This window comes from Halyomorpha halys, unplaced genomic scaffold, assembly GCF_000696795.3.
Source record: "Halyomorpha halys isolate HHAL.00 unplaced genomic scaffold, Hhal_1.1 Scaffold1288.1, whole genome shotgun sequence".
NCBI classification, from domain to species: domain Eukaryota; kingdom Metazoa; phylum Arthropoda; class Insecta; order Hemiptera; family Pentatomidae; genus Halyomorpha; species Halyomorpha halys.
Window position 1 is genome coordinate 220,952 of NW_027112921.1, and position 12,196 is coordinate 233,147.

Sequence of the window (12,196 nt, forward strand, 5' to 3'; positions counted from 1 at the left end):
GTATTCAATCCTTACAATCCAAAATCCTTCGTAAAATCCTCAATGCTCCTTACTTTGTCACAAATAAATCATACATAAAGACTTAAATGTTCCCTATGTAACCGATCTAGCCCGAATCAGATATCACTCCTTCCATTATAAAATCTCTAACCACTCAAACCCCTTAGTTTCTAATCTTGCATCCTCTTCCATTCCTGACAATCCTTCGATCGGCGCCTGAAAAAGGAGATGGCCACGAAACCAGCTAATGTAAAATGTCATTAGAGTGCTACCAATGGGTAGTTTCTCTACACGCCTGTAACACTCCAACTTAACTTAGATCAGATTTACTAAATGTATTATAGTGTACAGTTGTAAATAGCAATAAATAAATATTTAAAAAAAATCATCATTTCAATTTGAATTAAATCATCATGCGAGCAATAAGGAATAAGTAGTAAAACGCTTAAGAAACATAAAATACCCATCATCAGATAAAACCATTTCCAACCTACTTGTTTCAAGGGTTGTTACAACTCAGTGATGAAGGACCAAATTAAAATTCTGATCATTCATTGGAAGCACGCTGGTTGGATACGACATGGACTTGGCAGACTCCGCGCTTACTTTAGAAGTGCGTAGGATGGACTTACACGTGGCGTGCTCAGATCCTATTATTACCTTTTCCGCTCTTTGTTCGCTAAATCGTTTTGCCTAGTTATACCAATCGTGATCAGGTTAGTTGCCTTTTTATGCTGGTGGAAGACATCTGCTAATGGTTTTAGTTAAAATTTTGTGGCCACACAAATAATAGAAATGAATAAACAAGTGAAAATCAGCAAATATATGATATCCTCTTCGATTCAATGGAAATCATCATTGTTTCGAATATTCACGAACACGTAGTTATATTCTTAACATTCTTAACTGTAACATCGGAAGGAGCAGTGGTTATTTCTATTATAGGAACTACTACTAATAAGAAACTTATTCCAACTTGAAATGTACAACATAATATTTTCAATGCAAGCGTATATTACTTATTAATACACTTAAGTGTAGGATCAGGTAGCTGAGTGGTAAGGCACAGAGCTACTAACTCCAAGAATCTGAGTTGGAATCGAATGGTAGATAATTATTTTATGTTTCGCTGTGGGTTCGGGAGTCACCTAGCCTCATGAAGTGGTTACCCTTAATTGGATAACAATCTGGTTGTCGATGTGATTCTGACCAAATCACCTCCTTTCACCACCGTTGGTCTAGTAACAGTAGTTTCTTACAAAGTACTGCACTCATTACATGGGTTGTAGTGCTACAGATTAATGGTTTTTTTTTTCATTCTGGAATGGAATCTACGATATGCAAATGCATAGTATGCAATGTATTATAGCAATACCAATTGGTAATGCATAACATAATATTTTTCATGCAAACGTATATTACTTGTGAATAATATTAAAATTCATGTTGAAAGAAGATAGTAGACCTTCTGAAATAGATTGTAGTAAGATAGTCTGGATGGCGGTACAAAATATTAAAAAAGCAATTATTTAATTGCAAGGAACGTTGCGACCAACTTTGGAGGGCTTCGTCAGGGCTTAGAGATTTTAGAGTGAAACGTATATTAATAGTTTATATTATTATTAATTTTTTTTTTCGATGGAGGAGAGAGATCTCCCATTGGTTACTCCACTATTCCTGTTTTTTCGCTAATTGGAAAGAAATTGTATAAATTTGCTAGACATAACTTTCTTGACGGACGTAATAAAAAAGTAATACGAAAATTTACACGACACCCAAGCGTACTTTGACAAACATTAAGTTTTGCGATCGACACACTACCATGAAATCTAACTAGAAGAAACGTTGCTGGAGTAAGGAATTGCTACATTAGGTGTGTCTTTGTTGAAAGGTTTTTCCATTTATGTTCCTATGTTAGTCGTGTAGAGAAGGTTTTCTCTTATGGAGCTCAAATTTACATTACATGCCAAAAGGCATTTGTAACATTTCACGAATAAAGCATAATTCAAAAACTTAACAAACGATTTTACTTCATTGTGAGGAAGATGGCCACGATACCAGCTAATGTAAAATGTCATTAGAGTGCTACCAATGGGTAGTTTCTCTACACGCCTATAACAGTCCAATTTAACTTAGATCAGATTTACTATATGTATTATAATGTACAGTTTTAAATAGCAATAATTAAAGACAAGTATTCTGAAAATTTAAAAATATTGTTAGAAGTATTTATTACTTCGCCTACCATTTTACCGTCAAGAAGAAATTATCAAGAGATTAAAAAGCTGCTACAGATAATCTTAAATATTATCAGATCTGACAAGTAGTATTTATATATGGTCGATCGTGAAACGTACGCCATGTTTAAACTGCCAGTGCGAACAGGGTCCTGTACTTGGTACAATTTTGTAGTACGTATACTATGCTGAGTTGTACTTTTAGCTCCTATAAATACCTATATATAATATACTATACTCTATATATAATATTATATACCTATATGTAATATGAGTATAAGTAAATGACATTAGAGCTTGTACTTTGCAGTTTGTAAACTTGTATTTAAGAGCTAATAATATTATATTTAGCTATAAAATCTGTTCAATCAAAAAATTATTTGAAAAGTAATTTTTCTAAAAGAGAGAACCTTTAATTGTATTTTTCGTAAAGTTAGTGGAAACGTACGTAGAACTACTGTGAATTAATCCATCAATGTAGAATATTGGAATTTTGTTTTTCGGAATGCTTTACCAACCTTAAATTTCTTGGTCTATCTTGGGCTGTTCCTTGCCTATATACTGTAAATAACTTTATATTTGTTTATCCTTTCTACCCATCTGTTTTTTGCCACTCAAGTGGTATAGTTGCCAACTACATTGGCATTAATGGTTTTGAAGACAGATGTACTGGTGGATTGGTTCGAACTGCATATCCAGTAGCCCATAACTTCCTCTAGAAGTTCAGACCGATTCCTATTCTGACCTCTTGTAGAGCCTTGGTCTTACTGATTTTCAGTTACCTTTCGAAAAATTCCTCTCTGATTTTAACGCTGTTATCAGTGACCAACCCTAGTAAAGGTGAGTTTGGAGGCTGGTCTACATTGTTGTTAATTCCATAACTGACTTAGTTACGATAATAATTATCGTGGGATTATTAAGGATATTAACCTATAGCAGTTTTGTTATTTATAAAAATATTTAAAAAAAATATTAATTAATTGTGAAATAATTTCAAATTAGTCTAAAAGCAAATTATAATTATATTTGTCTTGTCTTAAATCAAGTCTGGTAGCTAATCAAAAAATAAATATAAAAACACACTAAATAGTCTTTGGGTGACCCTCGCGCAGTAAACATCATAGCTGTAGATATTTAGACATTATATAGCTCTCTCGCTATTTAGTCATTAGCGATAATTACAGTTAAACATTTTATTGACTCATAACATTCGTGTTAGATCATCTATAGAGAATTATTGTAGTGCTAGATACAGTAATTATTGAAAGAAATCGTGAGAAAGCATTGAAACAATTAAAAGAAATTGGTTGGACAGTGTTGATAGGCTATTTATAATATTCCTTAACATCTATGATTTTTAATAGGATTTATTTATCTTTGGCGTTTTATTTATTTTTTTTTACGTTTCTAATTTGCTTTTAAAACTTGTATACATGTAGATAAACATTAATCGCTTCTTCTTGTTAATTATTTTACGATCGTTGATTCTTATTCATTTTACATTATTAGAAGTTAGTCACCGTATGATATGATATGATAGATGGTTTTATTTTATTTTTTATATATTTATTTATTTTTTCATGGTACATTTGTTGTTAATTTTTTTTTCTTTTTCAATTTATTATTGCAGTGATATTTTATAATTTCATTATCATTTTTAAAATTGACTTACTTGGAATCCACACACAAGACTGAAACGACAAGAAACTGCACGTAGATTCCGATTGCTACAACACTTACTTGACAAGCACTCTAAACTCCCCATTCATTACAAAAAATTATTATACGCTATGATAATCAGACCAATGTGGACATGTGGAATTGGGCTCTACCAAACCATCAAATTCCTCCCTCATCCAATCCTGCGTAAAATCCTTGATGCTCCTTATTACGTTACAAATAAACTCATCCACAAAGACCTTAACATCCCATTCTTTGCAGATTTGGCCCAAAACAGATATGCGTCTTTTCATTCCAAACTCCTTAACCACCCTAACCCATTAATTCTTAATCTTTCCACATATTTACTTGTTGTATTTATTATAAGTACAGTTGAAAAGTTACATTAAATAAATGAATTTTTTAAATTTTGTTTTTTACTTCAAAGCTCTAAAACCTATTTTCGATACCTGTAATATTCTACTAGTTTCAGAATAAATAAAGAATATTATTATCAAGTACTTGCCGTTTTATCTCGAAATAAAGCTGGAGGCCACTTGGAGTGGGTGCTTGGCTGATTTTCCTCCAAACAGATTTTAATCCTCCTATTTTCCGCATTAACTTTTCCATTTTCATTCACCCATTAAAAAGTTTATACCTTTATCTGTTTAATCCCTGTATATACATGCATATTTACTTCATAAATGTTTTCACAGACATTTAAAATCAATGACATGACGTTAAAAATCGATTCTTCAGAACCTCCTCTTTATTATCTTCAATGCATAGACAGCTTAGTGGCTTAACAGTCCTACATATCAATATACTATGATTCTATACAATAAGATAGCCAAAATAACTATAAGAAACATTATGAACGACAATGCATCCATGCTCATAGTGCCTCGATCCATGGATTATGCCAGTCTGAAATCAGTCTCAATTTAGCCATAATGCTTGGAAAAACTAGATCGCGATTTCTGATTCCTCATTTAAACTATTCTAGAACCATATTCATTCTAACTCATTCACAGTTTCATCAGTTTGAGTTTTCTCCAAGATACTGTACCAATGGTTAAGGAGAGGAAGAAGTAGTTTGCCTGAGAACCTTAGTACAGGTATGGGCTGGACTTTTCGGTCCATCTTCTGGGGTTGGTAATACCCATCCTCGGTATGGAACATCCTTTTTGAAGTTGCATTAAATATGCAAACAATATATGTAAAGTTATAGTATATATAAGTCAAACTGTAAAGTACTTTTTGAAAGAATAGAATTCTCAGAAAAGTAAAAAAAATTAATTTCTTGTTTGTATTCTATTTGTTGTTACACATTTATGATATATATATTTTTATCGTAATTTTATTTTCAAAACTTGAGACGCTAATAAAATTTAATATAAACTAAAATGAACAATAAATTCATAAATTTACCCTGTAATAAATATCAATACGTGACACTAGTTGCATCTTATAGTGTACAGATTTTAATTTTTTTGCGAACTAGATTTTTTGTCGTCTGTAATTTTATCAATCAATCGATATGTTGCTAATGTGATCAAGAGGAGTTCACTATATATACGTTTGTGTATTGCATGTGTGCAAGGTTTTTTTGATGTAATTTCAGATATTTTTCGACGAATGAGGACCATAAATTGTATTCTTCCTCATTCATTGAATTCGAAACTTTTATATTAAAAATATTTAAACTAATTTTGAGAAGGTGGTATAAAAATATAAAGCAAAACAATGATAATTTGAGCTAGTAGTAAATTACGTGCCATATTTTTTTATCGAATATCTTATTAAAAATTAAATATTTTAGTCCCATAATTTAATTTATGATTTATCTTCAGATTAGGTGTATCTACATTTTTAAAATATGTTGAAAACATATAATTAACCCCTACTCATTATTTTATTATATAAAATCATTGAAAAATCAATGTAATTTTATTTCTCTTAAGTTCATATTTTTTGTCTAATGTTGAAACGTTTAAGAAATCGAATATTTTTTTATGAGGATACTTTAATCACTAAAATGTTTTTCTTTTAAATGCCGTTTTAAAAATATATTCATGCTATTAAGCAATATATATTAATATATTTCAGAAGTTGTATTATTTTTACAAACGATACCAATAACAAAATTAATAACCACTGAGGACAAAATTCAGTCTACTCACCTCTGCGTGCGGCTGCCGGACGTGCACTGGCCAAGGGGCGGAAGAGGAAAGAATGGTGGGGGTATGGCGAGCCAATAGGAATCGCTCTTTAGAGCACCTTCTCCTACTACCTTAACGTTGAGATTTTTTTTTTAGGACGATCAAGATTGGAACAGACAGTTCCAAGTTGAGTGTTGCCGTCAATCGGAGGTAATAAACAAATCCTCAACTGCGGAAGGTCATTAGTTAAAAAAAACCAGCACTCACTAATTATGTTTTTTTTTTTAAACTGAATTATTAAAATTTATATTTTTAGATTGTATCTTATATCCATTTTTTTTTAAAGCAAATAAATTGTATGAAATAAAAATCAAGCGAAATTCTTGAAAGCTAAACATGAGTATTTAAAAAAAAATTGGTTTAAAACTATGCCGATAACGCATGTGTGCTTTTAGTGAATAACGACCAATATAGTACAAGAGCCAAGAAGAAAAAAAGGCAGTTATTTCACTCCAATATTTGATTACTTTAATGAAAACTAGTTATAATTACTAGTCAAAATTGATAAGTCTGGCAAGTATAGGTAGGGGGAATAAAAAATGGCGACTGTTTCAAAACCTTAAAAAAACATTAATTTTTCATTCGGAGCTCTATAACTTAAAAACTACCAACAACAGACTAGAAAATCAAAGATAACATTATTTAAAGAAGAGTAAATTTGCTGAAATATTAGCCCTAAAAGCTATTTACGTCCAATAGTTCTCGAGATATAGCTTTTTGAAAAGCAAAATATCAAAAAAATGTACTGAAGGATTAGTAGTTAGTTTATTTATTTTGAGAAATCTATATCTCAGGAACTATGTGACGTACAGATGTCTATTAGCACTCAAATTAAAGCTAGTTTAATGGTCTATAAAGAAGTTCCTGCCCTTTACCTTCGTAGGAATAGTAGTTTTCATAATATTTGCTAGAATAAATTGATTTATAGTTGTTCGGACAATAAGTTTGATTTATGAAAAACTTCATTTCAGAAACCATTGGACATACAGATGTCTGCCAGCGCTCAAATTAAAGCTTGTTAAATTTACTACATAAAAGTTGATTATGTTTTTCTTTGCAGGAATAGTAGTTTTTTTGATATTTGACAAAATAAACTCACAGAATGTTAATTTCTAGTTATTCGTATAAAATGTTGGATTTTTGAAAAACTATATCTCTAGATCCATAAGACGCACATATGTCTGCCAACATTCAAAATAAAGGAAATTTAACTTAAAGTAGTTTATGACACTTATCTTCGTAGGCGTAGTTTTTATGATATTCACATATGAATATAAATTTGGCAAATGAAAATTTGTCCGAACAACTATAAATCAATTTATTTTAGCAGATTTCATGTAAACTATTACTCCTACGAAGATAACCTACATAATAGCTCATTAAACTAGCTTTAATTTGAGTGCTAATAGACATCTGTACGTCAAATGGTTTTTGAGATATAGATTTTTCAAAATAAATTCACTAACTACCGATCTTTCAGTACGTCCCATACAACATTTTAATAAAATATTGCTTTTTAAAAAGCTATATCTCGAGAACTATTTTACGTAAATAACTCTTTTAGGGCTCATATTTTAGTAAATTTTTTCATCTTTAAATGACGTTCTCTTATATTTTCTTGTGTTGTACCTACTTTTTAAAATATAGAGCTCCGAATGATTTTTTTATCGCTTTGAAACAGTCGCCATTTTTTATTCCCCCTACCTATACTTGGCAGACTCGTCAATTTTGGCTAGTAATGATACATAGTTTTCATTAAAGTAATCAAAAATTGGGGTGAGATAACTGCCTTTTTTCTCCTCTTGGGCTCTTGTACTAGTAGTATCCAACATCACATGTATGGATACCACATCACAACCCTTGAAGAATGGTCAAAATTATAAAATTAAAATTAATTCCAATAAGCCCTATTAACTATTTTTACTCTTAGCCGTAAACCTATGACTTCCTGCCCCATAGTATCCTTTAAAAATATACTTCACTTATTTCTGTCAAAGAGATCTGCTTCCTAGGACTAACGACTAAGTTGGAATCCTACAAGACGGACTCTTCGGTTCCGATTAATACAACACAAACGGTCTAAGCTTCTAATTAATTAAAAAAGACTCATTTACATCACATAATGAAGCCTCAGAGGACTCTCCACTAAACCATCGAATTTCTCTCCTATCCAATTCTTACAATCAAAAATCCTTAATGCTCATTATTTTATCAAAAGTAAAATCATACATAACGACCTTAATGTTTATAACGTTTTCAGCTTAACAAATACCTGATAATCCTCATAATCGCCTGAAAAGATGAAGGCTTTGGGACCTTCTAATCTATAAATGTTATTGGAGCTCTACCAATGGGTAGATTCTCCACAAACAGTATCGTACCATTCTAACGTAGCTAATATCACATTTACTAGTTATAAATTTATGTAATATAGTTTTAAATTTCAATAAATAATTTTTAAAAATTGATTAAAGTTTTTGTAAAAATAGGAATTTATATTTTTCATAGAAATCCTCCCTTCCTCCCGTTTTGTTTCTCATGCATATTTAAAATAAGAATCCAATTCGTTATTGTTTCTTGTGTTAGATGATAAGCTTCTTCTCATTTTCTCTTATTTTATTATTATTTAACAAATTGTAAAGAGCGACAATTTGTCTGGTAAAAGGACTACAATTCATGAAATTAAGCAAGAGTAAATTACCTATATTTCTCTGTTAATACTTCTTTTGTGGTCTCCATAAGGCTGGACTACAAAATGCTTCATAATTTTGACTATTATAGAAGGTATCCCATTAACCTATGGTTTTAAGTTATGTGAAAAATAAATTTCAAGTTTAGATTTTTTGTTTCTACTTCCGAAATAAATTCGTGGAAAGAATAACGCGATCAGAACCCTAAAAAAACAAATGAAAAATTTTTAGGACTTCTCCAAAATATTCCATCTGGATCAATATCTATAAGCTGGATATCTGGTACCAGCTTGATCTGCTCTTTGCAGTTTCCGTGATATTTGGCGGATTGAAATGACGGATTGTTGATTTCTCGTTATTTGGAGAAAAAAAAAAAAAAGGTTTTTGAATATTTATATCTAAATTTATACTATTTTTAAAAAAAGGTAAAAAAAAAGGGTTTTCAGTTTTTCTTCCACCGCTTTGATATTTACGTAGTTTTCTCTGGCATCAAATTTTTTGTTAATTGATACCACACAACATTTTTTTAAATTATTTGTGAGAAAAAAATCAAGATGATATAAAAAAGAAGAAGAAATAAATAACGCATTGAGCAAGCTTAGATTTTTCTACATTTTTTTTTTAAGAATACTACTACTTTTTATTTATTGATAGGTATTACAATCTGCCACACAGTTGTGGGTAATAGATAATAGTGATGAATGATCTCATAAATACTAAAATAAAATTAAATAAATGAATTTTAAAAAAACTCTCTTAAAATATATACAAACAGAAGAATAAACAAAATGAACATAATCAAACTATCTGTATGAAAAATAAATAAATAAAATAACATAATGATAAAATAATTTATACAATATTTACACAATCGACCTGAGGATCCCTGAGCCCACTCTATCCCACACGTGTGAGGGGAAGAGCAGAGTTCAAAAGATCCCAGCGCATCCCTCTCGCCTTTACACTTTTAATATGTCAAAATGACAGGAACGAACTGTGGGCTATATGTTTTTGTGGTCGGTTTCCATTCCGTGTTTGTTGAGCAATTAACTGTTTTACTTACCAATGACGGGAGACAATTTCTTTGTTCCAGCTTCCGCAACTTGAAGGCGCATGTTACAGTAATGAAACACTGGACCAGAGTAGTTAGGGAATAAATTCGTTCAATTCCTCTCTTTGCCTTGTAATAACTTTAATTTTTTTTCAACTGTTTTAGCAAGAAAAGTCCTTCCTCTACCTCCCATATAGATATCTCACTGTTTCTAATCAACATCCTACAGTTGCATAGACCTCAGACAAGCCATGTTATTGGTGAAATTAGCAGGTTTAGGCACTTAATTAAGATAGATGGAAGTATCAGAACTTTATTACATTTCCACTTAGACAAGACACTTGGATTTGACTACCGTCAATGTAAATTAAAATTATCTTGACCCACAGTGGAACAATGTAACTTTTTATAATGAAAAATAAAATACAGAAAAACCATTCTTGCTCAGCTCGATGATAGGGTTCTACATATTCAACATAATATTTAATCTTTTATTTACACATAAAGATGACACAACTCTCCGAGCTTTCTAAAGCTGACTTAAAGATTACAGAGATAGATCCGACTTCAAAGTGCATTATTTTAAAAGATGCTATAAATATATCCAATATCTTTTCAGATCTCTTGAGGGTTTGACATTCTTGCCCCACCGCTCCCATAACATCATGTATACATAAGTAGCAACATTAATCCTCTTGATGGGCTTAAAAACATCCGTTACCCGTATTTACATCTTATCTCTTGTAATAATCCTTATCTATTAACATAATTGTGGATTTATTTACCTATTGAAAACGTTTAATTAATTTTTTTACCTATAAATGTTTTATCCTTATCCTGTTCAATGTCAAGTTATACTCCAGTTTGAAGAGTATTATTTTAAACTGTTATTGGATTGTATTTAGGTGTCATACAAGAGGGATTTAATTTTTGATAAAAAAAAAATAATAAAAGAATAGAAATCAGAAGTCCCGAAACGAATAAATTAAATTAATAGGATTGAACTCTATGAATGTATTTATAAACAATATATTTTTAGTTTAACAATATGTCCTTTTTTACTTTTAATTACCTATGTATAAAATATATAGTTAAAGAAAGTATGCTATAAAAAATATTTAGTGATTTTTTCCTTCGATGACAACATTCTTAAATTGCACCAGGTATTAATTTCTAGGTCTGTATATTGAATATTATATAATGTTGTCTACCAACGTACTCGTACACTTGTAAATCTTTTTTTTTTAATCATTTATTTATTATTATTTACAACTGTATAACATATATACAACAAGTAAATTTACTGTAGGTGACATAGTGACATGATACAAACATGTGGAGAATCTACCCATTGATAGAACTCCAATAACATTTCTAGAGGAGAAGATCTCGATGCCATCTTCTTTTCAGACACCTAGGAGGATTATTAGATAATGAAGGAGAAGCCAGGTTAGAAACAAGTGTATTTGGATGGTTGGGAAGTTTTACATGGAAGGAATGGTATCTGGTTTTGGCCAAATCGGCAACATATGGGACATTGAGGTCAAGATGACAGATTTTGGACTGTAAGGATTGGATTTGGGAGGAAATTGATGGTTTAGTGGAGCCCCAAAACTCAACTCCGTATGTCCAGATAGGCCTTATAATAGTCATTTAGATCAGTCTTTTGTAATCTTGTAAATTTAAATATATATATATTAAATACGCAGATATAAACACAATGTAAATAGCAGCCTCAAAAATATTGAATCTGAGCTTTTAACAGTACGTAAATTGGCCATGTGCTTTTTGAGGGAGGGGAAAGTGGTCAGTATAAATCGGATAAAAGAACATGATATAGAATTATGAACTCTTGTTATTATAATGTTTTAGTAAGTATTGTTTTCATAATAAACTTTACTCCAAGTCGTATTAATATCATTGAAGAAAATACAATAAAGGAAATAATGAGTAGAAGGGGACCTGATTTGATATTTTGCATCAAGCAAAGGCTCTGCCTTTCAAATATTGGTATTACATTTCAATGAATACGAATCCGAACATCGATATGCTCAATATGAAATCATTTCGTCATTACAAGGAAACTTCTGTGAGATGGGTTCGATTACCTCCTGAGTTAGTCATTATTTGTTTCGGATCCACTATTCTGACCCTCAATCTTGACATTGAGTGCTGCATATGTTCTCGATGGAGAACTTAAAAGAAAACAAACCAATATTATAAAATCCATCATAAATTAAAATATAATTGGGAAATTTATTTGGATAAATAAATTGCAGAAACATATAATAAACAAATTTTGACTTAACATGATCCTTTTTTTTTTTTTTTTTTTTT

General features: G+C 30.7%; 1 protein-coding gene across 1 annotated transcript in view; it reads right to left on the minus strand.

Moving 5' to 3' along the window:
• LOC106689173 (fibroblast growth factor receptor homolog 1) overlaps positions 1-6,103 on the minus strand; it is a 66,038-nt gene extending 59,935 nt beyond the window's left edge. The window contains exon 1 of the mRNA XM_014434032.3: positions 6,080-6,103. The gene's annotated coding sequence lies outside the window, so the exon portion shown is untranslated. The remainder of the gene's footprint in view (positions 1-6,079) is intronic.
• Between the last annotated feature and the right edge of the window lie 6,093 nt (positions 6,104-12,196).